The sequence below is a fragment of the Ursus arctos genome, unplaced genomic scaffold (genome assembly GCF_023065955.2).
Source record: "Ursus arctos isolate Adak ecotype North America unplaced genomic scaffold, UrsArc2.0 scaffold_2, whole genome shotgun sequence".
Classification (NCBI taxonomy): domain Eukaryota; kingdom Metazoa; phylum Chordata; class Mammalia; order Carnivora; family Ursidae; genus Ursus; species Ursus arctos.
In genome coordinates, this window is record NW_026622874.1 from 16,778,768 (window position 1) to 16,788,752 (window position 9,985).

Genomic DNA, 9,985 nt, shown 5'->3' on the forward strand with positions numbered 1-9,985 from the left:
GTATTATAGTTGTAATAACCTCTTAGGATGAAACATAAGTTGTTCATCTTCTTTATTCTCTGGAGAAATTTAAATGACATGGGAATAATTATGCCTTTTTGTTGGAGTGAAATTGCCTATCAAACTATCTAGGCCTGGGTGTTTTTGGTCACGGAAGAGTAAGTCTTATGGTTAATTTTTTCTGTTTATTTTATGATTATCTGTCTATTTATGTATGACCATATATTTAATGAGCTCTTCCTCTCTCAATTTTGACTAGTTTGTCTTTCTTTGAAGGGAACTACCTGTTACACTTTCTTTTTTTTTTTCCTTTAAAGATTTTATTCATTTATTTGAAAGAGAGAGAGAGCACAAGCCTGGGGGGAGAGACAGAGGATGAGGGAGAAGCAGGCTCCCCGCTGAGTAAGGGGTCTGAACAGGACTTGATCCCAGGACCTCGGATCATGACCTGAGCCAAAGGCAGATGCTTAATCAGCTGAGCCACCCAGGCATCCCTCATTTTTATTTTCAGACTTAATATTAGAAAATTACAGTGGTGATCTCTTAAATTTTAAAAATCACTGTACCTGTGGTTAATTTACTTTCTCATGTTTAATGCTTTTGTCTTTATATGCTTATTTTCTTGTGTTTATTATCAGATTTTCTGAAGATTTGATGTTTTGTTGGTCATTTTATATCACCATCATATGAATTCATTTGTTCATGTGTAGATTTTGGGTGACATAACTTATGGTTTTCTTAAGGACACTTTAAAAAAATTTCTTAATAGAATCCTATTTATCATTTTTAATGGATGATGCTTTTGTGTTGTAAAAATCCATCGCCAAATACAAGGTCACTGAGGTTTCTTTTATGTTATCTTGTAGGAATTTTTTGGTTTTGTATTTCATATTTAGGTTTATGATTTGTTTTGAATTGATTTTGGTGAAAAGTGTTAAGTTCTGAATCCAGCCCACCCCCCTTTGTCTCCTCCTCTTCCTCTCTTCCTCTCCTCCTCCTCCTCCTCCTCCTTTTTGCATATGGACATTCAATTGTTGCAGCATCATTTGTTGAAAAGACTTCTTTTATTTTTCATTAAGTTGTCTTTACTCCTGACAAAGATTCTCTCCTTGACCAAACCTTGGTCAGGCTCCTCTTGGCCCTCTATTCTACTAGGCCTGTCCTTGGCCTGCTTAGGTCAGTTTTAGCAAGAATCATGTCAGTTGGGAGTGAATCCCCATTCTTAGTAAGTAATCACCCTTGATATCTCATCAGATACCTCATCTCCCACCTGCAATATCTTATCACCATGGCCTGCCTTTCCCAGGAATCCCCTATTCAGTAGGTCTAGCAAGAATCCTCCTTTCCCTTGATGTTTCCTTTAAGTAATTTTCCATCCTCTGACTCCCACCTGCTCTTTGGCTGTGAATCTCCACTTGTCCTTATTGTAATCAGAATTCAGACTGATCTCTCTCCCCCCTGCAAATCCCATTGCAATAGTCCCTCTCAAATAATGTCTTGCTGTCTTTAACAAGTGTCGTGAATAATTTTTTCTTTAACATTCTTTTGTCAAAATCAGTTGACAATATTGTGTGGGTGTGTTTCTGGTTTCTGGGCTCTTTGTTCTATTCTATCGCTCTAGGTGTCTTTTTTTTTTTTTTTTTTTTTTTTTTTTGCTGATACCATATCATCTTGATTACTATAGTTTTACTTTAAGCCCTGAAATCGGGCACTGTGAGTCCTCCAGCTTTGTTTTTCGGTATTATGTTGGCTATTCTAGATTTTTTGTTTTTCCCTGTAAACTTTATTTTTTAAATTTAAATTCAATCAGCCAACATATAGTACATCATTAGTTTTTGATGTAGTGCTCAATGATTCTGTGTAAACTTTAGAATCATTTTGTCACTATCTACAAAATAGCTTGAAGAGATTTTGATTGGAATTGCATTGAATCTATAGATCATGTTCTAAGAATTAATATCTTAACAATATTGAATCTTTTTTATTTTTTTATTTTATTATTATTTTTTAAAGATTTTATTTATTTATTTGACACAGAGAGAGACAGCCAGTGAGAGAGGGAACACAGCAGGGGGAGCAGGAGAGGAAGAAGCAGGCTACCAGCAGAGCAGGGAGCCCGATGCGGGGCCCGATCCCTGAACGCTGGGATCACGCCCTGAGCCGAAGGCAGACGCTTAATGACTGCGCCACCCAGGTGCCCCTGAATCTTTTTTATTTTTTATTTTTAAAGATTCTGTTTATTTGTCAGAGAGAGAGAGAGAGAGAGAGAGCACAAGCAGGGGGAGCCGCGGGGGAGAGGGAGAAGCAGGTGCCCCACTGAGCAAGGAGCCTGATGTGAATCACGACCTGAGCTGAAGGCAGACACTTAACCAATTGAGCCACCCAGGCACTCCAACAATATTGAGTCTTTTAATAAATGAGCATGGAATATCTGTTTATTTAGACCTTTGATATTTTTCATCAGAATTTTGTAGTTTCCCCATATAGAAATTGCAAATACTTTACATTTACATACAAGTTGTTGGGTTTTTTTTGGTTGTTGTTGTTGTTTTGCAGTATGGGGTGCTATTATAGTGATTTAAAAATGTTTAAAAAAAATTTAAAATTCCAGTTGTTCATTGCTGGTATATAGAAAAGCAGTAGACTTCTATATATTAATCTTGTATCCTGTAACCTTGCTATAATAGCTTATTATGGGAATACCTCCTTTTATTGCACTTCACTTTATTGGACTTCACAGATACTATGGTGGTTGTTTGTTTGTTTTTTTTTTTTTTACAAAGGAAAGGTTGTGGCAACCCTGCATCAAACAAGTCTGTTGGTGCCATTTTCCAACAACATTTGCTCAGTGTGACTCTGTAACACATTTTGGTAATTCTGACAATATTTTCAGCTTTTTATTATTATGTTTGTTATGGTGATCTGTGATCAGTGTTTATGACTTGCTGAACGCTCTGATGATGGTTAGCTTTTTTTATTTTTACTTTTTTATTTTTATGTTTTTAAAGATTTTATTTATTTATCTGACAGAGAGAGAGAGCGCGCACAAGCAGGGGGAGCAGCAGAGGGAGAAGCAGGCTCCCTGCTGAGCAGAGAGCCCAATGCAGGGCTCAATCCCAGAACCCTGGGATCATGACCTGGACAGAAGGCAGACGGTTAATGGGCTGAGCGACCCAGGTGCCCTGATAGTTAGCTTTTTTAGCAATAGAGTATTTTTTTCTCTTAAGATCTTATATATTTAAATAAAGGGTAGAGGGAAAGGGAGAAGGACAAGCCGACTCCGCAAGTGAGTGCAGAGCCTGATGTGGGGCTTGATCTTACCACCCTGAGATCATGACCCGAACCAAAATCAAGAGTTGACACTTAACTGACTGAGCCACCCAGGAACCCCAGCAGTAGAGTATATTTTAATTAAGGTATGTACATTGTTCTTTTAGACATAATGGTGTTGCATACTTAATAGACTATAGTATGGTACAAACATCACTTCATATGCACTAAGAAACCAAAAAAAAAATCATTTGACTTGTTTTATTGTGATATTTGCCTTATTGTGATGGTTTGGGACTGAACCTGCACCATCTCTGAGTATGCCTGCAGTTCCAGAGATTTGTTAGTTTTTTTTGGATTTTCTATATGGGCAATCATGTCATTTGCAAACAAAAACCATTTTATTTCTTCCTTTCCAATCTGCATGCATTTTATTTCCATTTCTTGTTTTATTGCAGTAGCCAGGACTTCAAATATAATATTGCTATGGACTGAATCTTTGTGTCTTCCCCAAATTCATATTTGAAACACTAACTCCCAATGAGATGGTATTTGGAGGTGAGGTTTTTGGGAAGTAATAGGCACTTTAGGTTATGAAGGTGAGGCCCTTATGATAGGATTAATGTCCTTATAAAAGAAGTAGAGGCACAGAATCCCTTTTTCTGCTTGTATGCACCAAGGAAAGACTGTGTAAGGCTATAACCAGGAAGAGGGTCCTTACTAAGAATCTTATCATGCTGATAGCCTGTTCTCAGACTTCCTAGCCTACAGAACTGTGAAAAATCAACATTTCTTATTTAAACCACCCAGTCTGTGGTAATTTGTTACAGTGAACTGAACTAATTAAAACAAATGTTAAATCGGAATGGTGAGAAAGGACAGTCTTGCCTATCACCTGTTCCTAGGATAATAGCATCCAGAAACTGGATGTAGTGTAAGCCCTGACATAGTTCTTCTAGTGTCTTGTTTTGAATCTCCTCTGTTATGTTCTGGCTTCCCTCGGACCTCCCCATTGGAGAGAGTCTGCACCTTGCAGCTCTTTTAGCTGTGATGCCCTGTCATTACACTGGAGCCCTTATGGGTGTGGGTAAGGTGCTGGAAAGGGGAACATCCTGTAATCTTAGGAGTAAACTTCAGCCTTTCACTGGGCTTTTAGCGTGCCTCTAGGCTATGACCTTCACAAGTTCTTCTTAGCCCTTTTCCTGTCTTGAAAGAGATAGGAAGGGTGGATGCAGCTGGAGCCACACAATTGCCTTTATCATAGATGGGATACATATTCCATGGTCTTTTCTCTGGTGAATAGTCTGCTGTGTTAGGGAGAAAGCTCTGGCCTATAGCCTTATCTTCCCTTCTTCCCCCCATACCCTTCCACAACCGCAAGATCTTTCTTGGATCTTCACCATGAGAAACTGGTGGGGCTACTGGAGGTAAAAAATGTCTGAAAATGTGGTAGTCCCCTCAACACTGCAGCTCCCAGGATTTTCTCACTCTGACTCTGCTCCATTTGTCCTGCAACCTTAGTTCTCTAAGGAGTCCAAGAAAAGTCATCGATTTTCAGTTTGCCCAACTTTTTCTTATACTAAGTATGGAGTGACAACTTCTTTTTTTTTTTTTTTTTTTAAAGATTTTATTTATTTATTCGACAGAGATAGAGACAGCCAGCGAGAGAGGGAACACAAGCAGGGGGAGTGGGAGAGGAAGAAGCAGGCTCCCAGCAGAGGAGCCTGATGTGGGGCTCGATCCCATAACGCCGGGATCACGCCCTGAGCCGAAGGCAGACGCTTAATGACTGAGCCACCCAGGCGCCCCTCGACAGAATATTTTAAATCAGAAGAGAATAGACTACTTTAAATTGGCTACTTTATCCTCTTCTTGTACTGCTCACTGGGATGGGTACCTAGGAGCAACATGGGCTTAGTTATGGAAAATAAAATAAACCTGTTGTTTTTTCACATCTCATTGGTAATTATTAAATTTTTAAGCTCACTACATTTGAAGTATTTTGAGATGTATTCTTATCTGTTGTAAATCTTGTTGCCCAAAAGGTGTTCCATTCAGGCTCAAGTCAGATTCTATGTAGAACAAAGGAGTGAAGGAGCTTGAAGTTTCATAGCTGACTTTTTTGGTCTTTGGTGAAACACTAGTATAATGGCCAGAATTTATTAACTGTGTGAAGAGATTTCTTTTTTTTTTTTTTTTTTTTTTTTAAAGATTTTATTTATTTATTTGACAGAGATAGAGACAGCCAGTGAGAGAGGGAACACAAGCAGGGGGAGTGGGAGAGGAAGAAGCAGGCTCATAGCGGAGGAGCCTGATGTGGGGCTCGATCCTGGAATGCCGGGATCACGCCCTGAGCCGAAGGCAGGTGCTTAACCGCTGTGCCACCCAGGCGCCCCGCTGTGCCACCCAGGCGCCCCAGTGTGAAGAGATTTCTAAAGAAACACATCCCTTTATATATCAAAAGCTAAGTTTAGAGCCCTGAATAGTGTAAGTGTGAGATGGAGAAAATGCCTTGGCCGCATAATCAATTAAGAGTCCTACTCTTGGCTTTGGTCAGGTCGTGATCTCAGGGTCCTGAGATCAAGCCTTGTCAGGCTCTGTGCTCAGCGTGGAGTCAGCTTAAGACTCTCACTCTTTCTCCCTCTGCCTCTCCCCACTGTGCTCGCTCTCTCTCTCAAATAAATAAATAAATCTTAAAAAAAAATGACATTTTGCAATTTCTGTATAAAATGTCTACATGTATATTCACTGGACTTCCGTATATTGATGTTTTTTCTAGTTCTAGAAAATCTCAGGTATTATCTTTTCAAGTATTTGTATAAAACAAATCAGATAGAAAATCTTTTAAAGCAGCTAGAGAAAAGAGATTACCTAAAGCAGTTAGGTTTATAGATCTCAACAGGAACAGTAGAAAGGAGAAAACAGATGATTGATATCTACAAGGTGATGAAAAATATGACAGCCAACCTAGAAGGCTCTACAAAATGAAAGAATCCTTTGGATATAAGAAAAAGTACATAGAAATGTTTAGATAAACAGAAACTGACTTAATCACATAAAAGGGAATTCTAATGGATATTCCTGAGATTGAAGGAAAAAGACCCTGGATGTATGTTAGAGGTATAGAAAAAAATGAACAACGAAAGAGGTCAATTTAAATGAACACTGTATAAAACAATAATAAAACTTTTGTGGTGTTTAGGATTTAGCTAGATAGAGAAATAAAATACATGACAGCATTAAACATGTACGTTGGAATGACGGTAAATGTAGTAAAGGATTCTCAGGCCTTTGTATTGTCCTGGAAGTTAAAGTTATTGATTTTCAGACTTTGGTGAGTGAAGGATGCATGTTGTAATGTGTAGTTTTAACTATTAAAAAATACAGAAACACAGAGAGCCTGCTTCTCCCTCTGCTCCTCACCCTGCTTGTGTTCTCTCTTTCTCGCTGTCCTCTCTCTCCCTCTCTCAAATAAATAAAAATCTTAAAAAAAAATATAGAAACAATATATAATTTACAATTTAATAGAATGATAAAAAGTGGTAAATATGTTCAAAAGACGGCTACACCGTTCTCCTGAACCTCGTGGTATCCTTATATTTTTATCATGAACACGTACCAATATTCCTTGATCACTTACGGAAAAAGAAGGAGGTGTTACCTTAGAGTGAAGAAAAAATGTCTTCAAACAGCATTGAGGAGAACCCTAACTCTGCACACAGTTTGGGGATTACTGGGATATGAGAAACACCATTTGAGAAGGATTCAAGAGAAGGGTGAAGGATTCAAGAGAAGAAATGTCCATGAGGAATATTAACTGTTGGTAACATAAAAAAATTTCCGTGGCATGGAGGTTTCTGAGGGCACAGATGAAAGGTTTGGGAGAAAGGATGGCAGTGAGAATTGGATCAGCAGGAGGAAGCTCTGAGCAGTAGAGGAGGGCATAGATCGCCAGAGGCGCTTCCTAGGCAGAGAACAAGCATAACAGGGTCGGTGGCATACTGAATTTAGCTCCCTGAAAGATTGTCTAGTGAACTGGTCTCGTAAATCCCTTGGTAAATGTTAAGGCCCATCAGAAGCCTCAGCCAAGTATTGGGTGATTGGGCTTCTGAGAGAGTTCTGAAAAATGGCCTTTAAACAATCTTGTTGGTCCCCATGACTCACACTGTAGAAATGGCACCAACCATTCGGGCTTCAGGTGATTTCGATTATGTATCTGACTTGAAAGTTTGCAAAATTGTACTTATTTTCTTACATACACATTCTCTCTCAGATAAATCAATCCATCCATCAATCAATCTTTTAAAAAAAGAGATACAAAAAAACATGTGGGGTGCCTGGGTCGCTCAGTTGGTTGAGTGTCCAACTCTGAATTTTTACTGAGATCATGATCTCAGGGTTGCGGGATGGAGCCCTGGCTTGGGCTTGGTGCCAGGGGTTGAGTCTGCTTGGGATTCTCTCTATTTCTCTTTCCCTTCTCTGCCCTCTCCCACTCTTGTGTGCATGCGCTTGCTCTCTCTCTAAAAGAAAAAAAAAAGAAAAGGAGAAGAAAGGAAAAGAAAACATGTTTTCCTGGGCACCTGGTTGGCTCAGTTGGTAGAGCATGCATCTTGTGGTCTCGGAGTTGTTAGTTTGAGCCCATATTGAGTGTAGAGATTACTTAAAAATAAAATCTTTAAATAAATTTAAAAAAAGCTTTCCTAGGAACCCCAGAGCAGATTTCCACTTATATCTCATTGGACAGACAGTGTCAAATGGACATTCCTGAGTAGAAGGTCAAATGGGAGACGATGGGTGAGCCAACAAATGGTGTCCATCCTTACCGCTATACAATTTTTCTACACATTATTTGTCCTTTTTTTGATGGTCGCACTAGGGTTTCTTAAGCTGTGCCTCAGTATGTATGGGTGCTGGGGCTTGCCCATGGTGCTTTTGATGTATAAAGCACAGAGGTTCTGCCAATTCTTCTAGAGCAATGACATCAGGAAATTGACAGCTAAGTGGATGTTGTATACAAGCTCATCATCTGTCATCTTCATGTGGCTGAGGGACCACTGCCAGAACTAGCACCTTCTTCATCTGGAACTTGATCATGGTATTCACTTCATTGACTTTGACTATCATGTTCTCATTGTGGGTTAGCAATGAAGGGAACTTGCTAGCCTTATTCAGGCCTGGGCCCGGATTCATGGGATCTCTTTGATCAAAAATTCTAAAGCCAAAAATGCATCATACTTTTTGACCAGCTTCTTATTCTTGTTGAGTTCCTTCAGCACCTGAGTGTCCATGTGGGGGATATTCTTGTGGAAACAGCCTGGCATCCTCAAAGTGCTTTTGGTCTCCCTGGACACACATGGAGAACTTGGGGAGGGGAGTGAACTTAAGCCTGATGGTGCCCAAGAAATGTTTGTCCTTGTGAGGGTCGTACTTCTTCAAGCTGATCTGCAGCTCCACTGTCTCCAAAACTTCTAGTGCTTTTGCTGGTTCCCAAGTAGGATTTCCTATACAGTCTCATAGCCCTCTTACTCTTTTTCATGTGACACAGTCATCTCCTCCCCAGGGTTTTCTTTTGTGGGGGGGGGGCAGAGGGAGAGGGTGAGAGAGAATCTTAAGCAGGCTCCATGCCCAGCATGGAAGGAACCCGACGTGGGGCTTGATCCCACAACCCTGGAGCTGAAATCAAGAATTGGACACTTAGTTGACTGAGCCACCCAGGTGCCCCATCTCTTCCCCAAGTTTTAACAACCCTGAAGTCACATACAATTACTCCTTCCAGCTTGAAAACCTTCATCTCTGAGTGATAATTCTGTCTGGTCCAGATGTGGTTTAATTCAGTAGGTCTGGAGTCCAGCCCAAGTTTTTATTTCTTTATTTTATTTTTAATTTTTTTAGAGATTTAATTATTTGCCAGAGAGAGAGAGAGAACAGTCAAGCAGAGGCATTAGCAGACAGAAGAAGAAGCAGGCAAAGGGAGAAGTAGGCTCCTTGCCGAGCAAGGAGCCCAATGCAGGACTTGATCCCAAACCCTGGGATCATGACCCCTGCAAAAGGCAGACACTTAACCAACTGAGCCACCCAGGTGTACCCCAGGCTTCTATTTCTAACGAGTTCTAGGTAATGCTGCTGGCCCAGGAATCATACAAATCACATATCTATAGTATGATACCATAATCAAGAAATGAATATTAATATAATCTATTGACCTTACTCAGATTTCACCAGTTTTACACTCTTTCATATTTGTGTTTATGTGTGTGTGTATATATAATTTGTTCTGTGCAATTTTATCACACATATAGATTTGTGTGATTACTACCTACAGTGAAGATACAAAATAATTTCATCTAAGAAATGGCTTTTGTTATTCTTTCATAGCCACCAGTATCTCCCTCCTTCATCCTATGTCCCAACATTTGGCAGCTGCCAATCTGTTCACCATCTCTACAGTTTCGTCATTTCAAAAATGCTTTCATAAATGAAATCGTAACCTTAAACTCCCCATTTTCCCCTTCTCCCAGGCCCCGGCAACCACCATTCCACTTCCTGTTTCTGTGAATTTGATTACTCTACGTACCTTATGTAAGAGAAATCATGCAGATGTCTTTCGTGACTGTCTTTTGCATTTAGCACAATGTCCTCCAGGTTCGTTTATATTGAAGTATATGTCACGCTCATCTTCTTTTTAAAAGCTGAATATTCCATTGTATGCATGTAC

General features: G+C 39.7%; 1 pseudogene; it reads right to left on the reverse strand.

Moving 5' to 3' along the window:
• Window positions 1–8,108: 8,108 nt before the first annotated feature.
• LOC113262586 (60S ribosomal protein L10a-like) lies at window positions 8,109–9,709 on the reverse strand (annotated as a pseudogene).
• Between the last annotated feature and the right edge of the window lie 276 nt (window positions 9,710–9,985).